Source organism: Pieris napi, chromosome 18, assembly GCF_905475465.1.
Source record: "Pieris napi chromosome 18, ilPieNapi1.2, whole genome shotgun sequence".
NCBI classification, from domain to species: domain Eukaryota; kingdom Metazoa; phylum Arthropoda; class Insecta; order Lepidoptera; family Pieridae; genus Pieris; species Pieris napi.
In genome coordinates, this window is record NC_062251.1 from 9,779,388 (window position 1) to 9,791,199 (window position 11,812).

Genomic DNA, 11,812 nt, shown 5'->3' on the forward strand with positions numbered 1-11,812 from the left:
TAGTTCTTGGTACGCTAGAACAGTTCACTTATCGGCGTCAAGTTATGAAATAAAAATTTATTCGTGCCAATATCTATAATAATAATTACTTATAAATATATTTTAACTAGTCATTTTTTATTTGACACGATATACTGACATCTCCATACGCCATTTGTATTATATTCTTTAAAAAGGCGGGAAAGTATTTAAAATTAACCAAATTGACAGTTGACACTTTAGTCTTTGAATTTATTTCCTACTAAAATACATTCTGCCTACAACATGGCGGCTGGTATAAAAAGAAACTTTGACAATTGTCAATGTGAGGCGGTCTATGTAGCAGTGATGCCAACTTGGCGGTTTTCCCAAATTAGAGGGTACTTTATACAATTTTTTTTTTAAACGCACGATTATATACAATTTATATTTTCTTCAGTTATAGCCACGCCCAAGCGTGAACTAATATCAAAGAGATAATACTCCAAGAACGCAATTTTCTACCGTTTTAATGTATTTTTGAAGCATATTTGAAATATCAGAAAACCGACTGTATAACAAGAACTTTAGGTTTTTTAAAATCGATATTTAGGGGTATTTGACTGGCCCTAAGGGGAACTTTTGTAGGAGTTGGCTTCACTGCTATGAAGTTTCGTTGCTTTTTTAAAAACTTGATTTTTCAATGTAGTAAATATCGAATGCAGGAAGCGCCAAGTTATACTTGACAGCTTAAATATTATAAATTAATTATTAATTAGTCTTTTATGAATTAACTTTGCCCTAATCACGGGTTATTCAAGTTATGATTCTCTTAACTAATACTGAATCCCTTACAGAATCCCATTGCGTCTAAAGATATTTAATTAATTTTGTGAGTTATTTCTGCAATTTAAAAGTTAAACCTCAATGTCCGTCGTTCCACAACTTAGCGTTATTTAACTATCTAGAAGTTGATCACGAAATTAATCCTTCAAGAATAGTGAGTACCAATCTCACTAGCGAGTTGGCATTACGTGTCACTTACCATCAGGTGAGCCTCCTGCCCGTTTGCCCCCTGTTGTATTAAAAAAAAGTGCGTGCGTACAAAGTACACATGTCAGAAGTGAAACTTCTTTGGCAAGTCATAAGTCTTGTTCATATTTATACAAATCTTAAACTTTAGATTTCTGAGACTTAGTCTTCAATAAATTATTTTGCATAAAATATTAAATACTTCATAAATTCTCTTTACGAAATTTTAATTTAAAAAATAGAATTTCTATAAGGTTTCTTCGAGAAAAACGCTGCACATCTTCGTGACGCTAGTATTATTATTGCGTATCTGTAAAATATTACCCTCATGCGCCTAAAGAAGTTTCACTTCCAAAAGACTAAGAAGTTATTTGAGTGTCTATTTTCGAAGCATATATGTATGTTTGTTCTCATATGTATCGATAACTAACATCCACATCGAGATGATCCTTTTGAAATCGGGTATTTAAGTACTAAGGGAGCAAGTTTTATTAAATGAGGTTTTGAAGATTTCTGGAGGGATTTTCTTTACATATATACTATAGTTGACAAATGTGTTTTAGACGATTTTATTTTTATTAATATCTTTTGTACATTAAAACTATTTGGGTGTAATGATATCCTTATGGAAGGGAATTTTATGCCCATGACCCGTTTAACAGCCGCTATCAGAATTATTGATTCTACCATATATTGTATAGTATTTGTAAATATATTTGTATTTTTTTTTGTATAATATACGAGAAACGAAATTGTTGTTTTATTTTAGAAACCTTTCGCGTAAGTACCACAAAGAGCGGTTGGCTGGCCGTTGATACACAATTTTATCTTAAAATATGATTATTTAGTAAAAGAGAAAATAATAATATTAGAGTACATAACCTCATTAATATATCCTTTACACGAAGAAAGGCACACAATTGTCAGTCTTAGGGGTCGTTTCGACCAAACAAGAGTAAATCTTAATCTTAGAATAAATTGTCAGTTAATCGAGAGTAATTCAATTTTACGTTTTACCAACTACAAATTCTAAGAATAGTGGGCTTATTCGGGAATTGCTACTATACCGCCGTTTCGCACGGAATAACAGCTATTCCTAGAATAATTTAATGGCGTCAGTCAGTCCAATCAGCTGATTTCTGTCATTTCACAAATATGTATTCTGTGTTTTAATTTCAAGTCAACGCAACGCACTAAATTAATAGTCTGGCATTGTATAATGAAACGTTTAAACAATTTATTATTTATTTATTTGTTCTTAAGATTTTTTATTTTCTATAATATTAGAATGAAATTCAACTGGGCTCAACAGAAGTTCCTTTTTAGACGAAAGCCTCAAACAAACAAGAAATAAAAACTTTTTGTTGTCGTTTGACACCTGTTAAAAGCTACTTTTTCACACTATAATACGGCAAAATCGAGTTGACATGATGTATGCTCTTACACTGTCCCGTTGTAGAACAACATTTATTTGCCGAGTTTTATTTTCGTTCACCATTCTCTTGCTATTCGCGTATTGTTATTCCTAGCGCAATTATACTATCGATTACGTGGACAAACGACTATGGATTTACTCGAGATTAAAATCATGGAATAGATTATTCTTGGTATAGTTACTCGTGTATAAATTGAAGTTTGGTCGAATCGACCCTTAAGGATATAGAGGAAATTAGTATGTGAACAAAAGGAGGTTATAGTTATAATATAGTAACGAATATTTTGCCTGAAAATAGTTCGAAATACTCACTAAGAAATTATACAATTGAGGGCGTAACTAATATAATTGGCTCAAATATAATCAAATTCAAAGTGCGTCTAGCATAACCCAAGCGAAACAAAAAAAGTGTACTAAGTACACATGTCAGAAGTGAAACTTCTTTGGCAAACTAATTTTTAAGTCTTGTTCATATTTATACAAATCTAAAACTTTAGATTTCCGACAATTAGAGGGACGGAAAAAAGGAAGATATGTTAGGAATTTAATTTATTTTTTCAATAATAAAAACACGTGGCCTTTTAATTTACATTTCGTCATTTGAGATTTCAATAAATTATTTTGCATACAATATAAAATATGTACTAATATTTCATAATTTCTCTTTACGAAATTTTAATTTAAAAAATAGAATTTCTATAAGGTAATTCGCCCTTCTCACTTTCTCAATCGCTCCCTCCCTTCGACAAAAACGCTGCACATCTTCGTAACGCTAATATTATTGTGTTTCATCCGTAAAAAAAATCCCGACAAAGAGCATTTTATACGTTGCCAAAAATGGATTGTCTTCGTAGGGTTTGGTTATTGGGACGCAGATAGGAGATCGATCGACTGTCACGGTTCAATCTGAGATTGTGGATTGATTATTGGGTTCGGGCGATAGTATTTAATATCTTGGAAACCACATTAATATTGGACAGTACATAATAAAGCCGGTTTGGTCACCTAGATAAAAATAAAAGATTCAAAACGACTATAAAATTCATCTCATAAGACCGACAAGATTAATACCTATAACCATATTAACATTTTAAAATTCATACTGACTCTCGACAAAAACGATACGATTTATTGCTACATGACACTATCTCAAAGAAAATTGCAGCTAACTTCTAGAAAAATTGCACTTCTATGTTCCAGTATACAAGACTCGTGATCGTGTATGGTTCACGTTCCTCACATCAACACCAACTATGCAGAAAACTCAGTTTTGTATCGCGCAGCCCGGACATACAACCACTATTTAAGATTTGACTTGTTCAAGCTATCGTGAATATGCTTAAAAGGAGTATTTAAGCATAGCGCTAAATCACCAGCACCATGTATTATTAATACTTTTTTAAAAGTGCGTGTTTAATATTTTTTATAGAATTTTTCCTATATGAAAAGATGGATCTTTGCTATACGTTTCGTATAATTGTATTTTGTTGTAAGTATATAATTTATGTTAGCTGTAGGATTACGAAATAAATAAAAAGGAAGGCTAAGCAAAAAAAGGGTGCGTGTACTTATGTACGCGCGTAAGAAGTTATACTTCTTTGGCATTACTAAAAATAGTTTTTGTTGCATGCAAATAATTAATTACAATTAAATAATCAAAGACTGGAAAAGGAGTCATTATAGTCAATAAAGTTCAGTTTACATTTGAAAAATTAAATAAACAAATATTTATTATTATTTTCTAATATTAATTAGTATTGATTTAAATATTCAATTTAAATCACTTCTGATTATAATTCAGACGCACATATAAAATTCGGACTTGTGTAATGAAAACACGTGTTTTAAATGTAACAACTCAAAGCATGTGGATAAATATTATAAATATAAATACACAGCGAACAGAGGCGGCGTGCGTGCCAACATGCGCCACTAACTTCATTCTGTTAATTTTGTGTCACGGTGCGCGCGCATCGTAAAATTTCACTCTCGTAAATTTTTCATAACGCCTAAAGAAGTATAACTTCAAAAATCATATTAAGGCGAAACGATGTGCGTGGGGGCAGCTAGTGGATTATATTATTATTTTTAATTTGAAAAAAAAACTTTAATAAGTTATTTTCTCTTTATCATTGTAATGTTTCCCTCTAAATGTTGTGCACACTTGAAGCACATGCAAGTATCTTGATTTCAATGTCATGTAGAGAACACAGTGTTTGAATTTGCCTCGTTAGTGTGCCTTTTAAAATAAATTATCGAGGACTGGATTCGAGGTATGACATCATCGCATTGGTCGAAGATAGGTTAGATAGAAATATTCTGAATGCTAATTACAAATATTTGGTAATAGCCGAGTTATTAATAAAAGTCATCTTTACATAATATTTTAATGTACGAAATTTTAATGATTGCTGCTCAATTTGAATTTCAAATTAGATTTCCACGTCAATTATTGTTTTTAATAGTAATTCTAAAATAATTTCAAAGATATTTATTTTTGAAATTATACTTATTTAGGCGCGTTATGAAAAATTGATGAGAGTGAAATTTTAAGATGCGCGGGCACCGGAAGATGCTACGGCATTGGACATAATTTAAAAACAACATTCGAATAATAATAGAATTTATGTTACACTTAATGTAAGAGAATAGTAATAAATATTTTTTTATTTAATTTTTCAAATGTAAACTGAACTTTATTGACTATAATGACTCCTTTTCCAGTCTTTGATTATTTAATTGTAATTAATTATTTGCATGCAATCAAAAACTATTTTTATTAATGCCAAAACAATATAACTTCTTACGCGCGTACATAAGTACACGCACCCTTTTTTAAATAGTATTGGTCTAAAATACATAAGAATAGCAAAAGCATGGAAGAGCTTTTGGGCGCTTGAAGAAGTCATGAAAAATAAGAAAACAAGCATGGTAATGAAAAGGAAGCTTTTCATTACCTGTACTAACATATAGATATCAAACTTGGACGCTTACTAAAGCATATACAACGCTAAAGGTGTGTCAAAGATCGATGGAAAGATGTTTTTTTTTATAGAACAGGGGGCAAACGGGCAGGAGGCTCACCTGATGTTAAGTGATACCGCCGCCCATGCCAGAGGGCTCGCGAGTGCGTTGCCGGCCTATCAAGAATTGGTACCCTCTTTGATTGGGAAGAAGTTATTTATATAAAAAAACAATTATACACATATCAAAAAAACCTAATGTGTATAAAAACGCTGGGTATTAGTTCTAATTATATTCTTATAATTTGATTTGTGTGTAATGGTGAATGTGGTAAATCTCTCTCGCGAATTTTGTAAACGTTTTTGACATTCATAAGCATGCCCTAATAAGACGCATTTAAATTGAATAAACGTATTTTGATTGATTGATTTGATTTGATTGACTAAAGATATATATAATATGTGTGTAAATATGACGAAAGTCTCTGGATTATTATTTAATTTCCGTTTACAGAATATATCGTCCATAATGGCTATATGAACCCAACACCTCATGATCTGCAGTCGAATATAAACAATAGACTAAAATCCATACAATTTTGATGTTCAAGAGTCACTTGTTTGTTGTTGTGGCACCAGTTTACTTTCTTGCTCCAATTTTCTGTTCCTCTTGCCATGTGCCCCGCCCGTTTATTTATTTTTATTGTGACAACACCTTAGGGGCTGTACATTAATCACGTGAGGTTCGAAAGGGTGGGGGGAGGGGTTCTGCTAAAATCCGAGTGGCCGAGTGGCTTGATAAAACCGACGTTGATCTTCAACTAAGTACAGTACCAACAACTGACTTGCAAGATGCTTATCCAGTTGTTAGTATTAAAGAAAGTCTTGCTAATCTGTGGCAATGTACATTTAATATGTTCATGTACTTTTACAATATATGTTTTTCGCATGATTACACCATTCCTTTAATATTATTATTATACTAGTCAAAAACAACCTGCAACCTTTCTCTCTAGACATTTTTATCATGGTCCTTAATTTTCTAGAATAGGATTAGATTATACTTTATATGTACTATAAATAGTACTAAAAATACATATGATTTTTGGTGGGGGGTACCAAACCTCACCACGTATCACCATGGGGAGGGAGGGGTTAAATTTTTTTAATAAAACATACATCACGTGATTAATGGACAGCCCCTTAGTTGTTCCTCTTGATGATGTATTCTTTATTTTATCTATTCTTCTCTTCCCCATACATATTTCCATCGATCTCTGACACTTGTATGAGCTTTAGTGGGCGCCCAAGTTTGAGACCCATATGTTAGTACATATAGTACACAAGTATTACTACTACTAATATTTAGCTATATATAAATGCTAACAACATTTGAAATGGAACTTAAGGATATGTCAATAAAAAAGACTTTATTATTATTTACTAGTAGACTCGGCCAAGCGTTGCTGTGGCAAATTTTTTTTTATATTACATAGTAGTAAACTATTCAAGAGAAAAGGCAGGAGAACACCAATCCACCATGCTTTTTTGGTGATTATGCCATTAAATTGTAGCTTATGTGAAACGTTGGTAATTATTTTGATAAGGATCAATACTTAGGTACGAATAAAGAGCCTTTTCTAGCCTTTTTTAATAAAAAAAAATTAATAAAAGGACGCTTATTGTGACGTAACTATTAAAGATAGAGACATGCTGTCGGGACATTTTTTATAGATAGTGATGTGTCCTGAAAAATTGTAATACATCATTTTATTCTATCATTAATAGTTTTCGCAGCGCACACGATTGAAGGAAGTTTTTTGTTTATTTTTTTACACCTTGGGTTAGATTATTCAAGTTTTAGTAAGTATCCCTAATTTTTTTGAAAATGAAACATAGCCTATGTCACTCGGGAATAGTGTAGCTTGCCAACCGTGAAAGAATTTTTGAAATCGTTCCAGCAGTTTCGGAGCCTATTCATTTCAAACAAACAAAAAATCAAACCTTTCCTCTTTATAATATTACTATAGATTTGTATTTTGTAATAACTAACAAATTTGTATTTAATTGCAACATACAAAAATACAGTATTTACAATATTCTTAACCTTTAACCTAACAATATTAATTTAAAATAATAAATTTAAAATTATAACAAATTTAAAACGGCAGTTTACCTTTAAAGCTGGCATTTACTTACTGCATTGTGATATTTATTTGCTGAGAAAAGCACTAGCTCTGGGGTCACCGGTAATACCAGGCGCCAATTTTAATATTTAATTAGCGCATGTGCACTTGAACCCCACGGCACAAGTCTCAATTCCAAAGGGAACAAAATCAAAGTTGGAGGAAATACTTTATATTTGAGCCGTTTATTATTTCCAGATTTTTTGCTTGTTGTGTGATTACGTTTTTTTTTTTGATGTGACAACGTCTTATAAATCGATGGAGCCGGCTGCACGCACGAAAAAACATGACTCATGCGGCGATACCTCGCTCTGAGGCGTTCCATTTAAGACTTGAAGTGCAAGCGAGAGCGCGAAGCGACAGAGAGGCACAATCGGACTCCGCGCTCTTCTGCGTTCGACATCTGTCTCTCTCCTACTTGAGTGAGCGATTCGTGACGTTGTCACGTTCAACTATCGTCAGTAAACCGACTTTACAGACAACCGATTTTTTAAAGACAATTCACACCAATTGACCTAGTCCCATGCTAAGCTGGTGAAGCTTGTGTTATGGGTACTTGGCAACGGATATACATACATATTATAGATAGATAGACATATAAATACATATTTAAACACCCAAGATCTAAGCACAACACCAAATGCTCATCACATCGATGTTCGTCTCAGCCGGGGATCGAACCCGGGACCCATGGATTCGCAGTCAGGGGTACTAACCACTAGACCAATGAGTCGTATTATATTCTTGTCTTTTTATCTTAATCATTATCACATATTGTGTAGTAAAGGTATTAATTGCGCGTATCTATTAATCCGGTGTTTGAACGCACGATTTAACCGCTAAGAGCACGTGACGCCACGAGGTTCATGTATGTTTCGCTAAAACCTTGAATTTATTTGTTAATACACATATTAGACGATTACGTCTCAATGATACTCACAAATATAAATTTTAGGATGATTTCGTAAACCGCCATAATTACGCTAACCTCATATTTGAACTGACAGCAAAACAGCTCTGTCGCAATACAAATGTTTTAATCGCCTTCAAAAATGTAATCAGTTTGGTTATCCAAGAATTTGCTTAATAAAGTCTCTTCCTAGATGAGGTGAGCCCTGCCCTTTTTGATGGACATACATACGGGCAGGAGGCTCATCTGAGGTTAGGTCCACCATGGATACTCTCATGCTCGCGTTGCCGGCCTTTTAAGAATTGGTACGCTCTTTTTTTTGATGGACCCTAAGTCGAATTTGTTCGGAAATACTTCAGTGGGCAGCTGGTACATAGTAGTAGGCTATGGCTATGCCGAAACGTGTTAGTAGGCTATTAGATGTCCTAAATAAAAAATGGTCTACAAATTTATTTGCATGCAGTAATACAGAAATACAGTACAATTAAAATAATTAAATAAAAAGGAAACTGGCTGCCGGCCGCTTTCGAGCGATCTCTTCCAGGCAACCGCTGTGAAGAAAAAAAATTAAATTAGATAAGGTGAGCGCAAGAAGTGCAAAACTACATAAGTATCTATATCTATATATTATATAAAAGAAAGTCGTGTTTGTTACAACACTTATAACTCAAGAACGGCAGAACAGATTTGGCTGAAAATTGGCAGGGAGGTAGCTTAGAGCCAGGAGACGGACATAAGATACTTTTTTTTATCAACAAATCACAAGGCCAATCCTTAAAAGTTTGTGGTTTAAATCTAGAACATTCATGTTTTTCCCATGGTCAATTGTACGTGGCATGGTCACGGGTCGGAAGACCATCTGCGTTGTTTGTTTGCCTGAAAATAAAATAAAAAATGTCGTGTATCACATGTTACTTAAGTGAAGAGCAACCTATGTACTAAAATACAGAAATAATATTGAATGATTAATGTCGGTATTTAATTTTTTTTGTATTTTTTCCAATAAAAAAAATCAATCTGCTTATTTATTGCCATTAAGGCAGAACAAAGTTCGCCGGGTCAGCTAGTATCTTATAAATTACTTAGACAAAACTAATGGAACAAAACAAACCAATTAAAACATATGTAAACAGTGAAAAGGACATCAAAAAAGGACACATGTATAACGATAATTTCAGTTGGTATGAAAGTTAGGGATACGATGTGGACAGGTAATGCTTGTACAATAGAGATTTAAAAGAAGATAGAGAAGGAGATGGATTGGGACGGAAAGTGAAGTCTATAGCCTCACTTCAGAAATCCTAATGGATTCGCCAAGAAAGGAAGAGTCATGTGACGAGAATTTAAGCTGCGCTTTCAAATTGAGGAGACACGACAAAAGGATCTTTCTTGGCAGAAAACGAACAAACCTGAGTCTTTTTAGGATTCAACTTAACAAGGTTGCTACTACCCCACACAGAAACTTTCTCCAGTATCTAGTAATTTAAACTTCTGGTAATAAGTTTTAGGATTGAAGATATATTATTGTACATCCTATTTTAGTGTGTGTTTTATATTATGCACAGTAAATCACTATTGAGGTTCTACAACTGTCCTCGTATTTTCTGACTGTACTTGTGGTATTTGTGTATTGACAACTGTGCGATTTTCAATAAAACAAAAATTTAATTAACGTAAAGGCCGATTTACATTATCATTAGTGTTTAGGAGAGTGCTTTAGGATAGTACTTTAGTTGAAACATGTAAACGCTACTTGCTTTAGTAAACGCTACGCTAAAGAACTTGCCTTTCAAGTTGTACTAAAGCACTCTCCTAAACACTAAGATAATGTAAATCGGCCTTAAAGTTTCATAAGACTAGCAACTAAAGTATCGTCTTCTCTTTCTGACCAATTGTGTTTAAGTTGTGACGAAAAGAGATAGATTACTTTAGTAACTTATTAATAAAGAAAAAAATATACAAGTGACTGATGAATTCCATAAAGTTAGACTCTATAGGTTATTTATTTATCAATGTCAATATGACAGGCGCATCACAAATACAACTTAATATGTCACAAAAATACATACAAGATATAGTCATAGAAGTGTTCTTAAATTGTGAAAAATATTTTTTGCGTGCTTTATCACGAAGATGCCTCAATATCGCAAGATATGAATTAAATAAATAAAACCGTTCTTATTGCCAGTTCTTATCTTCTGTTCTACGCCCTTGATTTGAGAACTGGCAGTAAATGTAAAGTTAGAAGCATCTTCTATATATATATATAAAAGAAAGTCGTGTTTGTTACAACACTTATAACTCGAGAACGGCTGGACCGATTGCCATGGTTTTTGATTTGTTGGATTTGTTTCCGTCCCGAATAGCAGAATAAGCATATAAAAGAATATAAAATATCGGATAAGTTATCAAATAACAATTAATTAATTAATTAATTTTACGAATGCAAAAACCATATGGTGCCATCTGTTGACAAAACTACGCATCATTTTACGTCGAATTCGTGTCAGTTCAAGAAATTCCGATCTTGAGGTGAATGAGGAGATGCATAACCATGCTTTGATCCTGATAAAAGATGTTGGATATCAGAAAGTGCTTAACATGCAGTATCGCCATATTGACGCTAGAGAGAAGGTGCCTAATGTGTAAAACTGCCATTCTTCTTTCGCAATGGCAAGCAATAAAACATTTCTGTATTTGCAAAAAAGTTGTATTAATGTAATACTTAACATTAATGAAATCCTAAAATAAGTTAAATTAAAGTAACAACGATATTATAAGGTTGTAGGGCGGAACGAAGTTAGCCAGGTCAGCTAGTTTAATGTATATTTCTTTTTTGACGTTCATAAGTGTACATTGTGTTACCTACATGAATAAATGATTTTTGACATTTTGTCTTTTATGTAAACTTTCTTTTTCTACTACAGATTTTTGTTTTCCTTTAACATTACATATATAGAGTTTTCACCGTTTTAAATTTATCTTTCATTGGTAATGTTTTGTATTAATAAAAGTTTATTTCTTACAAAAATAAAACGCACTAGATATTTTAAAAATATTAAATATTTTACAAAAATAGCAATTAGATTAATGTAGAATATTTGTTCGTCTGTATCTAAAAAAAATACAATTCTGCCTTTTGTAGATTTATAACATAAATATAGTACAAGTGTTAAACTAAAATTTATTGATTTTTAGTTTAAATTTTGTGACGGAAAAGATTTATTTAATAACGAAATCTATAGCTTGGCTGAAATCACCAATAAATTAAGCTCTTGATTAATAAAAGTGTGATCATTATACGCGTTATTAATCGATTTTAATGATT